The following is a 17,356-nucleotide window of genomic DNA, read 5'->3' as shown; positions in this document are numbered from 1 at the left end:
ACACACAGATACACACACAGACATAGACACACACACACTTACACAGACAGACACACAGAGACACAGACACACACAGACACAAACACAGACACAGACATAGACAGACACTGACACACCCACAGACACAGAGACACACACAGACACAGAAAGACAGACACAGACACAGACAGACACAGACACACAGACACACACACAAACACCCACACACCGACACAGACACACACAGGCACAGACACACACACAGAGACACACACAGACAGACACAGACACACACACAGACACAGAGAAACACACAGACACACACAAACACACACACACAGAGACCCACACAGACACACACAGACACATAGAGACACAGACAGACAGACACACAGAGACACAGACACACAGACAGACAGACACAGACACACACACACACAGACACACACACACACACACACAGACCCACACAGACACACACACACACACAGACATACACAGACAGATAGACAGGCACACAGACAGACCCAAAGACACATGAACCACTGCAATATGTATTTGATCTCCTGACTGCTGGTACCAGGGCTATAAACTGCAGATCCAAGTAATATAAAGTCATCAACAATTTCAATCTTTTCTCTATGTATCATGCTGTTGTTGCCTATTGGTCTAGTGGTGAGAATTTTTTTCTTGACATTGAGATGCAATCTACATAGAAGGCTCTAGTCTAATATTCTGCAGCAATTGCTTTAAATCCTCCTCAGTTTCAGCAAGAAAAGTTGTGTTATCTTCATAACCCAGGTTGTTGATTAATCTTCCTCCGATCCTGATGCCACATTCAAATCCTTGAATGATTTGCTCAGCATACAGATTAAATAGGTATGGGGAAAGTATACAAATCTGATACACACCTTTCTTGATTGTAGGCCATGTAGTGTTCCTTGCTCTGTTTACACAAAATCCTCTTGGCCTAGGTATAGGTTTTTTTGTGAGGACAAGTAAGTGTTCTGGGATTCCCATTCTTCTCAATGTTAGTCATAATTTGTTATGATCCACACAGTCAAATGCCTTTGCATAGTTAATAAAGCAAAAATAGACATTCTTCTGCTATTCTCTGCTTTTAGCCAGGATCTGTTTGACATCAGCAATGATGTCCCTGATGTCACAACCTCTTCTAAACTTAGCTTGAACTTGTAGCAATTCTCAGTCTATGTACTGTTTGAACCATTTTTGAATGATCTTCAGCAGTATTTTGCGTATACATGATAGCAATGATTTTTTTTTTAGAATTTCCACATTCCATCAGATCACCATTCTTGGGAATGGGAACAACTAGGGATCTCTTCCCATCAGTCAACCAGAATGCTGTCCTCCCAATTTCCCGGCATAGACTGGCGAATCTGTCAAGAGTTGCATCTGGGTGAGCTCTAGTGGTCTAGTGGCAAGAAGTTGCACTACAATCCCAGAGGTGCACAGTTCAAATCCACCAGATGCTTTGCTGTAGAAGGAGAGACAATCTCCTCCTATATCAGTCAGATTTGATTTGATGGTGCACACACAAAAAATAATAAAAAGAATGAAAAAAATGTAGTTAAAAAAAGAGCTGCATCTGTTAGTTGAAACGTGTCAATTGTAATCCTATTGATGCCTAAGGCCTTATTTTTTTGCCGTGTGATTCTTAAAACTATGCTGTCAGTATGTCAAATGCCAGAATGATCACCTATGGTAGACAGATTTCAACAGAGCTCTCAGAATAAAAATGAGAAACAGCTGCAAACATCCTTTAATAGTTAAAATGTGGAATGTTTGCAGTATGAATGTAGGTAAACTAGAAATTATGAAAAATGAAATGGAGTACATTAACATTGACCTTCTAGGCACTAGAGAGATAAAATGGAGTAGCAGTGGTCACTTTGAACCAGACCGTCACATGGTATACTATGTCGAGCATGAAAAACAGGATAAATAACATTGCATTTATAGTTAGAAAAAGAAATTCAAGTTCTATCTTCAAGTACAATGATATGAGTGATAGGACATTATTCATATATATATGGAAGACCTTACCAAATAAAATTATTAGCAATATAGGCCCTGTAGGTGTTTTTGTTTGTTCCCCTTATGCATAACTTTATTAAAAATTATAAAAATTAAAATACATTTTTGGTTTTTAAATTTTATATAAGCAGTTTTTTTGAAACAGAGGAAATAGAAAATGCTTTTATAACTGGTTCCAATTAATATCATGAAACCTAATGTATATGTATTGTTGAATGGGAAACCAATTTGCTTTGTAAACTTTCATTCAAATCACAATAAAAAGTTACAGAAATGAGTAATTTTTAGCCTAAAGGAAAATCTTTCACAGTGAAGGTTGAAAAATTAACAGACACTATTTTTTTAAAAATAATTATATTTTCTTAATTTTCATAAACATTTACAGAGATTTTGGGTTTCCATTCATTCACCGCTGCACCATTCTCTCTACCCTCCTCCCAGTTTGTTCTTGTCCAAATGCCACAGTGCTTGTCAAAGCCAGTAACAGACACTATTAACAGAGTAAAAAATCTGAGTCTGTCTTGCACTATAGATTTATCCATACATATCTCCCATGTGGTTTACAAGGTTGCAAAACTAAACAAAATGAGTATACAGCTGGTAAGGATAAAGATGGCCTCATCCAGACATATTGATTGGAAAGTGACTGGTGGGACTCCCAGGACTATGGGCCTTGGGTACTGTTCCACAAATAATTGGCTGACATGGAACTATTTCAGGAAGTAGCCCAATGGCAATGAAGGAAGAGAAGTCTAAGCTGAGCTGAAGGCATTGGTGAAAAATAAAACTTCAGTAATTGAAAGAATAACAATTGACATGTTCCAACAAACAAATGCAGCCCGTGTGTGTGTGTGTGTGTGTGTGTGTGTGTGTGTGTTGCAGAATATGTGTGCATGTGTGTGTGTTTGAAAACACTATAATGGCAGAGTTTAGTGGGTGGAGAAAGGCGTAAAGGAATTAGGAAAGATCCAGTGAGGGCTGGAAAAGACAGGTATAGATCAAGGATTAATTTTCTAAAACACAATGTACATGAATGATTATATGAATCAGAGCACAAATAGAGGAATGTGTGAGTCATAATGCATATGAACTAAACACAGTATATATTAATTTTGTATACAAACCAATAAAAAATAAAATTTATAACCGATTTACCTGGGTAGGGAGTGGAATACAGCCTTATGAGGCTCACGTGGCTGTGTTAAGAAATCTGGCCAACAGACAAAGAGACTTGCGTTTGTTCCCGTTCCCCAAAAAAGGTGATCTAATAAAAGTTGGAAATATAGACTAGTATCATATACAAGCAAAATGTTGCTGAATATTGTTAAAAAATTACTAGAATGGTATATCAACTATAGAATTGCTAGAAATTCAAGCTGGATTTAGAAGGGGCTGTGGCACTGTTGACATCAGACAGGTCTTAGCTGAAAGTAGAGAATACCAGAAGGAAGTCTACTATGTGTTTTATCAATTGTGCAAAGGCATTTGACTGTATAGATCATAACAAATTGTGACTGACACTGAGAAGAATGAGAATCCAGAATACTCAATTGTGCTCATGCAAAACCTGTGCCTAGACCAATAGGCTATTAAAATCAAGAAATATGTTCATCAGGGCTGTATCCTTTTTCCATACCTGTACGATCTCTTTGCTGAGCAAATCATTAGAGAAGCTGGACTTTATGAGGAAGAATGTGACATCAAGATCAGTGGAAGATTCATCAACAACCTGCATTATGCTTGCTGAAAGTGAGGAGAACTTGAAGCACTTGATGCAGAAGATCAAGGACTGTGGTCTTCAGTATGGATAACATCTCAACAGCAAAGGGAAAAAAAATCCTCACCACTGGACCAATAGGCAGCATCATGACAAATGTAGAAAAGGTTGAAATTGTCAATGACTTCGTCTTACTTGAATCCACAGTCAACACCCTTGGTACCAGCAGTCAGGAGATCAGAAGACATACTACATTTGGAAAGTCTGCAGTTAGGGATGAACGATATCATTTGGAAGACTAAGACGTGTCTGATCCAAGTCATGTCTTTTTAATTGCTTCCCATTCATCTGAGAGTTAGATAGTGAATAAAGATTACAGAAGAATAAATACCTTTGAGGTATGGTGCAGGAGAAGAGTACTAAATATCCCGGGGACTTGCCAGAGAATAATCAAATATGTCTTGGAGAGAGTGCAGCCAGGGTGCTTGTTTGACGGAAGGATGATGAAACACTCATATTTGTGCATGTCATTAGGATGGCCCAGTCATTGGAAAAGGACGACGTGCTCGGAAAAGTGGAGAGTCAGCGAAGGAAGGGAAAACTCTCAATGAGGTGGATTGAGACAGTGACTGTAACAATGGGCTCAAGTGTGGCAGAGATGATGAGGATAGCACATAAGTCAGGGTTCAGATCTGCTGTTCATAGGATCCCTGAGTCATAGTCGACTCAATAGCACCCAACAGCAAGCACAAAGTTAGTCTGGGAAGAGTTCCTGGCCCTTAGTGTTGCTTAACGTGGATGTTGCCTTCTTCTGGAGCTGTGAAGTGGGGGTAGATTGTGTTCAAAACTTGCTGACAACACACCCCAGCCCATCTGAGTCTCAGGCATGATTTCTAGTTCAGAGTCTACTGAACCATTTGCGGGGTGCATTGGACACTTCTACACTGGCCCCCACTCTCCTCCTCAGTTTCGACCTGTGGGATCACAGGGAAGTGGGAGGGGAGCCTCAAACTTCGTATCCTGATGATGAGACAGATCTGGGTGAGGTCAGAGGCCCACAGTCTTCTTCAATCTTTGCCTGGACCAAGGTCAAGGTAGGGTGAAGTTCCCATGGGTTAAATAATCAAAGACGTTGTTTCTGGGGGGTCAAACTTAGGCTGGTTTTGAGGTGGAGACAATTGGGTGAGTGAGGGGGACTATTGTCACACTCTTGTCCTATCACTGCCTTTGTGATTGGAACAAGCAACCAAAGGCCTCAGACCACATGTAACACCACGGGAGGGCTCATACCTTAAGGTGACATCCTCCCTACCAGACCTCCCTTTTACAGGTACCGAGGCTTCAGTGCCAGCTGTAAACCTGATGTTCACATTCCCCGGCTCTCCCAGAAATAATTCAGACCCTCTTCCAGCTCCTAGCCATAGTCTGACATGGATGCTTAGACTAGAGGCCTGACATGGAGGCTTATTGTGAAGAGTTCTCTTCATTTTAGTCTCTGGAGCTGGAAGATCAGCTTGAGGGACTCAAGCATGCAAAACAAAATTATGTATACATGCAGAGATGAAGCATAGAAGACTGGTTATGATCTCGTGCCAGAAACTTGCTGTGTGACTTCTGACAGCAGATTTTAAACTCTTTTTTTAAAAGAAGTTCGTTCTTTCTGTCTTTCTCTTTCTTTCTCTCTCCTTCCTTCCTTCCTTCCTTCCTTCCTTCCTTCCTTCCTTCCTTCCTTCCTTCCTTCCTTCCTTCCTTCCTTCCTTCCTCCCTCCCTTCTCTCTCTCTCTCTCTCTTTCTTTCCTCTCTCTCTTCTTTTCTTTCTTTTAATGAAAGTTTACAGAGACTTTGGATTTCAATTAATTTGCTGTTGCACACCAGTTCGCTTTTTTCTTTGAAAAGTAAATAAAAAATAAAAATTCTTTCATTGTTATACAATCCTCCCTCTCCCAAGTCCACTCCACTTTGCATCTTTCATTCTCTACTCTTGTCATGACAATAATACCTAATCATATATTCTTCTAAACAGTTCTCTCTTTCATCTGTTTCAACGCAGTATACATTATTTATCCCCTCTTAGTTTCCCCACAACCCCAATGTCAATCAGTCCTGCTTTACAACAGAAGCACTATGCAGTATTGGTCCTTTTATGACTGAGATATTTCCCTCAGCATAATGTCCTCCAGTGTTGCTCATTTTGTATAATATTTCATGAATTCCTTGTTTTTCAGTGCAGCATAGTATTTCATTGTGTGAATATACCAGAACTTCTCTATCCAGTTGTTTGTTGGTGGGCACTTGGGTTGTTTCCAACTCTTTGCTATTGTGAATAAAGCCGCAATAAACATGAGTGTGCAAATATTTGCTTGGGTGACAGTTCTGGTTTCTTTAGGGTATATTCCAAGTAGTAGATTTGCTGGGTCAAATGATATTTCTATTTCTAACTTTTTGAGAAAGTGCCGTACGGCCTTCCATAGTGGTTGCACCATTTTACACTTCCACCAATGGTGAATAAGTGTTCCAGTTTCTCCACAACCTTGCCAGAATTTGTTGTTTGCTGTTCTGTTAAATTTTGCTATTGTTACTGGGATGGGATGATATCTCATAGTTATTTTGATGTGAATCTCTCTTAGAGCTAGCGATTTTGAACATTTCTTCATGTGTTTGCTGTTTGAATGTCTTCTTTGGTGGAGTATGTATTAAGAGTCTTAGTTTTCCTCTCTTCAGCATAAATATATTATTTTTAATAAAAATATCCTGTCATTAATTAGACCAGCAAAAACCGTTTCCTATAAACCCTATAAGCTTACAAGTATCAGTATAAGTACAGGCTAAAAGTGGGTTAATTCACTCTTTGAACCTCTAGTTAGAGTTATCATCATTTCCCAATTACAGTGAGGATTTGAATTACCTGGCTTCATATGCACAAACTACACATGGGAGCTGTAGGGACTTGGCTTTAACTTCTGTAAAATCCAGAATGGTGATCTTGTTAGGTGCTGTCAAGTGGACCACCACACACAGTGACCCTAAGAACAACAAAGCGGAACCATGCACTACCATGCACCAACCTCATAATCTCTGTCCAGTGTAGTACTCACTGTGTCAATCCTTCTTGACACAGAGGGACTTCCTCCCTCTCTCTGACCCCTGCACCTTTCCCAACAACAGGCTTTCTCTCTCCAAGGATTGATTCTTCCTAAAAATATGTCCAAAGTAAGTGAGATATAGTTCCAGTTGGACCCAAAAGTAAGTGAGATATAGTCCCAGTTGGAAAATGCCAAGGTTATAATTAAGTTCTCCAGGTCTGATTTTACATTTCCATCAACTTCAGTTTAAACTTACATATGAGTTGTTAACACTTAACAGCAATAACATCAACATAGAGAGATCAGCTGGCCCAGTGGACAGAAAGCGATGCTACCAAGTCAAAGGTGGGTGACTTAATCTGTGGCCCTTGGGCCTGTCTTTCACTGTTTTTGTTCAGACATTACTCTAGGTCGTATAGCCTTGGTGTGTCCACCTGCCGTACAGTGGTAACTGGTGGTTGCTGTGAGGCTGAACACTGTGACACTGAAGTGTCAAATGTATTAATGGTCAGTTACCCAATGTGAACAGAGAGTGGGGTGGAGCTCCCTGATTAAAACAAGCTTGGAAGGAGGAGTGGCATCCACTTCTGTAATAGCATGCCTCCGGAAACCTTATGAACCTGGAGCAAGGATGAAAGACACCCAAGCGTCTAGGACTCTCTTTCATAGGGTCACTATAAGTCACCTGTGACTCGACGGCACTTAGCACTTAACAACAGCAGCATGACTTGTTGATGGTCTAGTCTCCAATGAGCATGGCCTGGCTTTGACTGCGGATGTGGAGCTTCACTCCAATAGAAGATGTTTGCATTTTTGAAAAGTGTTCCAACAGATGATGAAATGTGAAGATTTTAGTTTTTAGCATTTTATTGTTGTTATTAGGTGTCATCAAGTTGAATAGAACACATAGCAATCCTATGAACAACAGACCTGAACCTTGCTCTATCCCGTACTATGCACACTTTCGGAAATGTTCAAGTCATTATTACTATATCACTGGTCAATCCATCTTGTTAAGGCTCTTCTCTTTCTGTGACTCTCCCCCCTTTCTCAGTATGATGTCTTTTATCAAGGACTGGTCCCTCTGGTTTTTGTATTTTTGACAGGCATGATATATATTCAATACTCTTCTCCAATATCACGACTCAAAAACATTGATTCTTCTTCAATTTTCCAAAATTACTTTTTGTTTTATTATCCCCAAATAATTTTCTAAAATTTATTTTTATTTTATATTGGTTTGCATACAAACCTTTTTTTTTTTTTGACAAAACTCTTATACAATGTGTTTCACACATTCTTTCATTCCCATTGTGGGTTTGTTTTTTTTTTAAGGCTTTATTTTACAAATTCCAGCTGGTGACTGAAGCCTTCCTGAGGGAACCCCTGTTTCAGCAGGTCTGGGGTGGTGGGTGCTGGACCAAGAAGAGCAACTCCTGAGAAGAGGGGCAAATAGGCAGAGCTTGCAGAGTCCGTTCCAAGTCCACGCTGGGGGCTCAGCCTGAGCAACCTCTGCAGCCGCAGTGCGTGCACTCGATGATTCAGCCCACTTCCAGCTTGCTTTTGGGGACCCGGCAGATGCAGTTGGTCCCGAAGTTGGTGTCCCTATTCTGGATGCAGTGCAGGCAGCAAAGGTTCTCTTAGCCCTGCTTAATCCACTTGGCGATCAGGTTCTTGTCGGCATAGCCTTCCTTGATGCAGTACTCATACAGCTCTCTGCTGACTGCTGATGGCCTTGTGTTTATAGAAGATGTATTGGCTTTTCTGGTGGTGGATTCTGAAGATGGGCCACAGAGACTTCACTTTCCGCTTTCCTTCATGAGGTTCTGTTTCCACTTCTCATCTTTTGGTCCAATTCATCTAAAGTTGGTTCAATCAACTCGCAGCCATCTGGGGGAGATTTCTGGCTCCTTTTGACTTTAGGCATTTCTGTTCACAAGATCTTAGAATCTGCTTTCGAAGAGTACAATGGGAAGACATCTGGATTCTGGAGTTACAGGCAAGGGTTCTTGTTCCACTCTACCATATACCTGTTACTTTGGGGAGGTCACTCAGCCCCCTCATCAAGCACTCGGCTTCCCTCTGCCACCACTTCCCTACTCTCACATTGTGTTTTTTTATGATCATTCCCATACATTGTGACTTATAAAATTAATCACCCCAATCTATAACCTTGTCATTTCAGGTACCCACTAGATCTTTCCTAATTCCTTCACCCCCTGCCTGAACCCACCAATCTCTATGAGTCCATGATTTCCCCTCCTCCACCCTCAGACCCCTTTGGACTTTTGTATACATCTTGATAGTTATCTCTCTATTTTTACAATAATGGCCTTATGCAATATTTATCCTTATGATACTGAGTTAGTTCACTCAGCATAATGTTTTCCAGCTTCCCTCACGTGATATAGTATTATTTTTAAATAACATTTTTATTTTATACTGGTTTACTTACAAAGTCAGTGTATATTGCTTTTCACATTGGATCTTTCCTTTGGTGACCTCTCCCTCTACCCATCAAATTGTATGACCCTATGATTAACTCCTCCCCTCCCTGTCCATCCTCTCACTGTCTGCTTCCCTCCTCCCCCCACTGGTTCCTCATATATATTCTACAATATGCACGATTTGTCTTTATGGGACTGAGTTAGTTTACTTAGCATAATGCTCTCTAGTGCCTCCCAAGTAAGGTAGTGATTTACAAAGTAATTGCTCCTGCGTGCTGCATAGTATTCCATCATGTGAATATACCATAATTTCTCAATCCATTCCATTGTGGTTGGACATTTGGGCTGTTTCCGTGTTCTTGTGATGATAAATAATCCTACTATGAACATTGATGTATAAGTCTCCATTTGTGCCTCAGTTCTCATTTTCTCAGTGTATATTCAAAGCAGTGAAATAGCTGGGTCATATGGAATGTCTATGTTGAGCTTTTGAGGAAATGCCAAACTATCTTCCAGAGTGGTTCCACCATTTTACAATACCACCAACAGTGTATAAGTATTCCTATCTTGTCACATCCTCTCCAACATTTATTACTTGCTGTCCTGCTAAACTTTGCCACTGCTACTGGCGTGAGATGGTATCTCATGATTTTGATTTGTGTCTCTCTTATTGCCAGCGATTTAAAAATTTTTTTCTATTATTAATTTTAATGAAAATTTACAGAAACTTTGGATTTCCATTTATTCATTGTTACACTTTTCTTCCTGCCCAACCTCTTCCCCGTCCAGTATTCTCTTCTCTTTGAAAAGTAAAAGAAAAATTCTTTAATTGTTATACAATCCCTCCTCCCAAGTCCACTCCACTATGCAGCCTTCATTCTGGACTCCTGTTATGACAGTAATACCTAATCACATATTCCTTTTAAACAGTTCTATCCCTCATCTGTTTCAAAGCAGTATACATTATTCATCCCATCTTTCTTTTTTTATTATTAAATTTTATTCGTTTTAATGAACATTTACAGGGATTTTGGGTTTTCATTCCTTCATTGCTGCACCATTCTCTCTACCCTCATTCCCAGTTTGTTCTTCTTCCCCCGCCCTCCGAATGTCTGTTTTAATTGTCCAATTGCCACAGTGCTTGTCAAAGTCAGTTCTGATTAATCTCCTTTGTCAGTGTGTCCTTTGCCATTCCCTATCACTCCTCCCTGAGAGAGACTTCACCCTGAGTCATAAGGAAAAGGGGATGGCGTATTCTCTTAGCTACTTCCTGCTGAAAAGGGACGCTGTGGGTTTCAGGGTGAAGATCTTCTCTCACTACTCTAAAGGGCCCCTTTGGCAGTAGGAAACACATAGACTATTATGGAGATTGATTTTGGAATTTAGATGCACTGTTATTAATTGTGCTTAGCCGTACATGTTCATATCCTTGAAGATGTATCATGGGGGTGTTGCAACCTAGAAGACACAAATTTAACTAACAAGTTATAAGTACATGAGTCAAAAATTATGGAAAAGTAAAAGAAAAGATTCTTTCATTGTTTTACAAACCCTCCCCCAGGTCCCCTCCACCATGTAGCCATCGCTCTAGACTCCTGTGATGACAGAAATACCTAGTCACATATCTCTTTTAAACAGTTTTCTCCCTCCTCTGTTTCAGTGCAGTATACATTATTGAACCCATCTTACTCAGTCTCTCCCTAACCCCGAGGTTAGTCCCATTCTACAACAGTGGCATCATGTAATATTTGTCCTTTTGTGACTGGGATATTTCACTCAGCATAATGTTCTCCAGAGTCAACCATTTTGAATAATATTGCATGAGTTCCCTGTTTTTCAGTGCAGCATAGTATTCCATTGTGCGAATATACCACAGCTTCTCTAGCCATTCGTTTGTTGATGGGCACTTAGGTTGTTTCCAACTCCTTGCTATTGTGAACAAAGCTGCAATAAACATGGGTGTGCATATATCTGCTTGGATGTCAGCTATGGTCTCTTCAGGGTATATTCCCAGTAGTGGAATTGCTGGGTCAAATGGTATCTTTATTTGCAACTTTTTGAGAAAGCGCCATATTGCTTTCCACAGGGGTTGCACCATTTTACACTCCCACCAACAGTGAATCAGGGTTCCAGTTTCTCCACAACCTCGCCAGCATTTGTTGCTTGCTGTTCTGTTAAATTTTGTTATTTTGACTGGGGTGAGATGATATCTCATAGTTGTTTTAATTTGCATCTCTCTTAGGGCTAGGGATTTTGAGCATTTCTTCATGTGCTTGTTAGCCATCTGAATGTCGTCTTCGGTGAAGTGCCTGTTCATATCCTGTGCCCATTTTTCTATTGGATTCTTTACCTTTATCTTGTTGTGGTGCTCAAGTATTTAACAAATTTTGGATATAAGTCCCTTATCTGATATGTTATTACCGAATACTTTTTCCCAGTCAGTGGCTTCCCTTTTTACCCTATTGGAGAAGTATACACTATTCATCCCATCTTTCTCAGTCTCCCCCCAACCCCGATGTCAGTCCTGTTTTACAACAGTATTGCAAGTGATCTTGAGCATTTCTTCATCCTCCTCTGTGAAAAGTCTTTCCATATCTTTTGTCCATTTCTGTAATTGTGCTATCAGTCTTTTTCTTCTGGAGGCCCTGTAGGATTCTATAAAATTTCGTTATGAGACCCTTGTCTGAGATGGTATTGCCAAGTGTTTGTTTCCAGTCAGCAGGTTTTCTTGTCACCCAGTTGGATTAAGTTTTTGATGAGCATAGAGATTTAATCTTAGAAGGTATCATTCATCAATTTTATCTTCTTCAGATTGTGTATTTCTGGCTGTATTTGGCAGTCCCTTTATACCGTAGACTAGACCTTCTAAGCTTGGTTTCAGTTTGTCTCTTTTGAGTTTTACGGTTTGGGGCTTTACTCACATGTCTCTGATCCACCTGGAGTTGATTTTTGTGTGTGGTGTAAGATATGATCCTGTTTCAGCTTTCTGCACGTGGTAACCAGTTCTGCCAGCACCATTTGTTGAAGAGGTTGTCATTTCCTCAGTTGATAGATTTTATTTCCTTGTATGTTCTTATTGATCATTTGCAATCATTCTTTGGAGATAAGTTTGTCCAAATACTTGGCTCACTTTTAAAATGATCTTTCTTTTATTATCAAATTATACTAGTTATTTCTATATTCTGGAAACAGAGTCCTATTCAAATGTCTGATTTGCAATTGTTTTCCTGATTCTGTGGGTGCCTTTCATTTCTATGAGCGTCCTTTGAAATGTTTTTATTTCGAGGAACTCTAAGTTAGCTATTTTCTCTTTTGCCACTTCAACTTTGCCTAACCCACGTTATGAAGAATTGCTCTTATGTTTCTTCTAAGAGTCCTATAGTTTTAGCTGTTACGTTTAGTTATAATATCTACTTATAAGATGGGAGAAAGATGAACAATCTCCTCCCATGTGATTAACTGCCTCTGAAAACCTGCTGGAGTGTCAGTTGTGGGTCAGTTTTGACTTGATGGTACACAAAACAATAACAACTTATAAGATGTTAATTTTGTGTTGGGAAAGAGGTATGGCTTCAGAATTTTGCATGTGGATGTTCTATATTGGGTAGATTATTTATGTAATGTATATATCACATAACTTACAGATATGAACGATAATCAAAGAGATCTTCTGAAAATGTGTAGATTGTGTGCCTATTTTAAAGATAAAAAAATGTGATAATGTGGTTGTATTTCTATATTCTTAGTTTTTCTTTATGTGAAACTTTGAGGTCTTGTTTAGGTCCCCTGCAATGCTGATGGTTACTCACCCGCCAGTGGTTTGTTTACCCAGAGTCTCATGAAATAAGTTGAGCTGTGGTTCTTCTTTTTCCATTCTGTACAAATTTACATTAGAGAATTGACATCCTGTTTTGTGATTGAGGAGATTTTTCATTACAGAATCCATTTCTTCAACATTTATCGTTTTCTTTAGATTTACTGAGTTTTTCCCTCTTCTGCAATCAGTTATGTTAAGTTATACCTTTTTATCTTTTTTGGTCTGCTTTATTCATTGTCCATGCTTTGCATGCATAAGAGGTGATTAAAATAGAGTTGGGTAAATTGCACCTTAAACTTCAAAGTGACATCTTTGCTTTCCAGCTCTTCAAAGAAGTATTTTTTTAAAAAGTTAATTTTAATGGATATTTACAAAGATTTTGGATGTCCATTCATTCACGGTTGCATTTTTCTCCCTGCCCACCCCTCCCCCCAGTTCGTGCTTCTCTTTGAAAAGTAAAAGAAAAATTCTTTCATTGGTATACAATGCCCCTCCCCCAACGAGTACACTCCACTATGCAACCTTCATTCTGGACTCTTGTCATAACCATAATACCCAATCATATATAGCTTTTAAACAGTTATCTCCCTCATCTGTTTCAATGCAGTATATATAGTTTATCCCACCTTTCTCAGTCTCACCCCAACCTTGATGTCAGTCCCATTCTACAACAGTGGCACTATGCAGTATTTGTCCTTTTGTAACTGAGATATTTCACTCAGCATAATGTCCTCCAGAGTCACCCATTTTGAATAATATTGCATGAGTTCCTTGTTTTTCAGTGCAGTGTAGTATTCCATTGTATGACTATATCACAGCTTCTTTATCCATTCGTTTGTCGATGGGCACTTAGGTTGTTTCCAACTAATTGCTATTGTGAACAAAGCCGCAATAAACATGGGTGTGCATATATCTGCCTGGGTGGCAGTTATGGTTTCTTTAGGGTATAATTCCAGTAATGGAATTGCTGGGTCAAATAGTATTTCTATTTGTAACTTTTTGAGAGAGCGCCACACAGCCTTCCATAGTGGTTGCACCATTTTACACTGTCACCAACAGTGAATAAGGGTTCCAGTTTCTACGCAACCTCACCAGCATTTATTGTTTGGTTAAGCTGTATCTTTTAAACAAAACTTTTAATTTAAAACTTTTCTAATTATGGGCTTGAAATTATTTACAATATTTTTTCTCTCTTTTTCTTAAAATGAATATTTTATACTAATTTGCTCACAAAACTCATATATATTGTTTTTTACATTGAATTTTCTCCTTTTTTTAAAAAAAGATCTTTCTGAATTGAAAGTTATATTTCCTTTTTAAAATTTATGCCTTTTAAAAATATTATCTTATTATTTTTTGTGTCTGTACCGTCAAATCAGATCTGACTGGTACAGGAGGAGATTGCCCCTCCTTCTCCAGCAGAGCATCTGGTGGATTTGAACCGCATACGTCTGGGATTGCAGTGCAGCTTCTTGCCACTAGGCCACCAGTGCTCCCCAAATTTATGCCTTTTAAGATCGGATTTTTTTTAGTAGAAAGATTTGTGGATAGTAATATTGGGTTTTTAAAAAATTATAAAATTGTTATTTTATACTGTTTGACTGGTACAAAGTTCGTATACATTGTTTTTTTACACCAGATTTTCTCATTTCCTTTACCGACCTTTATGATCAGTTTTACTGATAATTTAAAGACATGAATTATTGTTCTTTTTTTTTCAAATAATTAGCAAAAGTATAATTTTAAGAATAAAATTTTGTACAGTATTTTCCGTTTTATTATAAAAATGCACACACACGGATTGTCACGGGGTCATTTCTTGGCTCTGCTTGCAGTCAGCACTTGTTCTTGAGCAGCTTTCTTTGCTTTTACCATTTCGACAAGTTCCTTGTATCGCTTCATGCAGTCTTTCTTTGTCCTGCAAGGCACTGCTTCTGCTATTTTTCCCCATCTTTCAGGAGTATTTACTGGATACGTTTTCAAAGCTTGTTCCAAAAGCTTTTGTTCTTCTTTTGTCCAGGGGGTGAAATCTGTACATGGACCTGCTTCAAATCTTTCTGAAGGTGTCGCATTATCTGCTTGAGGTACCACTCCATGTTCTTTTTTAAACTTATCAAAAGCTTTTTTGTTTATGTCATCTTTTTTACGAGGGTCAAGCTTTTGGAGACTCTCTGCTTTACCAATAACATCTTTAGCAGTTCTCTTGACTCCCGAAGAAGAATGTATATTCATGTAATTGGCAATAACTTCCCATCTTGAATTTGTGCCAGCTGGAAAGAGGTTTACAGCTTTAATCAATAATTGCAGGTCATCCTCCTACCAGTTTTTACCACCATTTCCACTTCCACCAGTTGACTTCTCAGCATTCTTAGAGGCTTGTCGCATGCGAGCCTCAGCTTCCTCTTTCTCTTTTCTAATTTGCTCATTTACTTCTTCTATCTGTTTTTCCAGAGCTGCCTTTCCTACTTCTTTTGTAGATGATGAGAGGGTTTCATTTATGCACTGTAAGCTTGCTAGTTCAAGTCGATCACAAAGCTTTTCCACTTCTTCCATCATTTTAACCCTCTCTGCCTCAGTGTCCGAAAAATGGTTCCAGGTCTTGCATGAATTCCGGAGTTTCTGTCTTTCTCTCTTAATAGCTTTTTTCTGGATATCTTTCTCCTTCTTTGCCAATAATGCCTGTTGTCTCACTTCTTCTTCCTTCTCTTTAGCTAACCGAGCTGCTTCTAACTCAGCTTGTCTTTGTTTTTCATTAGCTTCTTGCTCCTTCCGTTTGGCGTCTGCTTTTGCTTTCTTCTCAGCTTCTTTCTTGGCTTTTTCTTCTTCCTTGAATTTTTTTATCCTTGGGTCACAACTGTATGCATTATCAACTAACGTTCTTATTCTGTTCATTTCTTCTTTTTTTCTTTATGCTCTTGTTGCTCTGTTTTGCTTTTCAATCCATCTTCTCTCATCACGGCATTCTGCTTTTTCTTTTTCTTCTTCATCTAAATAAGAAAATTCTCTCCAAGAATCAAAATTATACCAGAAGGAATAAAACGCATCTACATCTTCGAATGATGAATTCATATCACCAAGTTTAGGAACATTTTTTTTATTTGACCATCTGGAATTCCTTTCAAACACGGGGAAGAACACTTTGAAGAAATTGTCTTTTGCTTCACTTTTGGAAGGAACTGAATTATCAAAAGTAGGATCTACACTGTTAAATGCTCGTCTTTTCACTGGATCAGACAACATTTCATAAGCTTTAGTTATGCAAGTAAAGTAGTCATTATCCCCTTCTTTTATTGGTTCACCAGCTGCTTTCCGTTTGTCTGGATGATGTTTTAAAACCATTGCTTTGTGTGCTGCTTTGATCTGTCTCTGTGTAGCTTTGTATCTTACATGGCCAAGTCCAAGAACTACATAATGATCCTGATTCTTCCAATCTTTGGGATCAAGTGTTTTCAGCATGGAAAACTCTTCTAACTGCAATTCTTCATCTTCTGACTCCTCTGATAACTCTTTCTTATCCTCCAGTTCCAGAGGTCAGAGCGTGGGTGATGGCGGTGCCTTGGCCGTCTGCGGCGCTCGGCAGGAGCAGCATCATGGCACCAGGGCCAGGCCCGCCGAATTATTGTTCTTTTAAAGAGAACTTATATTGGTTTATTTATCTTCCCTATTACATTGCTATATTATATTTCATTAATTCCATTTTATTGCTTGATTTCTTGATTCTTTCTATATGTTCCAATGTCTTCTATTGTCCTTTTTCTACTTTGTTAATTTGACGCTTCAGTTCATTAGTTTTCAATCCATCTTCCTATTCAATGTGTTATTGTTATGTGCTATCAAGTCACTTGCAATTCATAGTGACCCTGTGTACAACAGCGCTAAAGCCTGCCCTGTCCTGAGCCAGTCTCTCTGACTCCGACACACCTCCCCCTATTACCTCAGTTACTGTATCAACCCATCTCATCTGGGTCTTCCTCTCCTGCACTGTCCCTCCACCCCTCCACGCATGACCTCCTTCTCCAAGGATGAGTCCCAAAGTATGTGAGATAGAGCCTCAAAATCCTAGCCCCCAAGGGGAAACTTGGTTTCACCCTCTCCAAGACAGACTTATTTTATTTTCTTGGCAGTCGATGGTATGTTCAAGACTTCTCCAGCAGCATAACTCAAAGACATTGATTCTTCTTCTGTGGTCCTTAGTCATTGTCCAGCTCTTTGATGCATAGCAAGTAATTGCGAAGATCATGCCCTGGATTAATTA

The 17,356-nt window shown here is 39.2% G+C and overlaps 2 pseudogenes; both read right to left on the bottom strand.

Annotated features, from left to right (window-relative positions):
- Positions 1–8,333: 8,333 nt before the first annotated feature.
- On the bottom strand, positions 8,334–8,764 carry LOC102859022 (annotated as a pseudogene).
- A 6,149-nt stretch (positions 8,765–14,913) lies between these two features.
- Positions 14,914–16,690, bottom strand: LOC102858617 (annotated as a pseudogene).
- Positions 16,691–17,356: the final 666 nt, after the last annotated feature.

The sequence above is a fragment of the Elephantulus edwardii genome, unplaced genomic scaffold (assembly GCF_000299155.1).
Source record: "Elephantulus edwardii isolate Elephantulus edwardi_28Jun2011 unplaced genomic scaffold, EleEdw1.0 scaffold00074, whole genome shotgun sequence".
NCBI classification, from domain to species: domain Eukaryota; kingdom Metazoa; phylum Chordata; class Mammalia; order Macroscelidea; family Macroscelididae; genus Elephantulus; species Elephantulus edwardii.
This window is presented reverse-complemented; position numbering and strand designations above follow the sequence as displayed.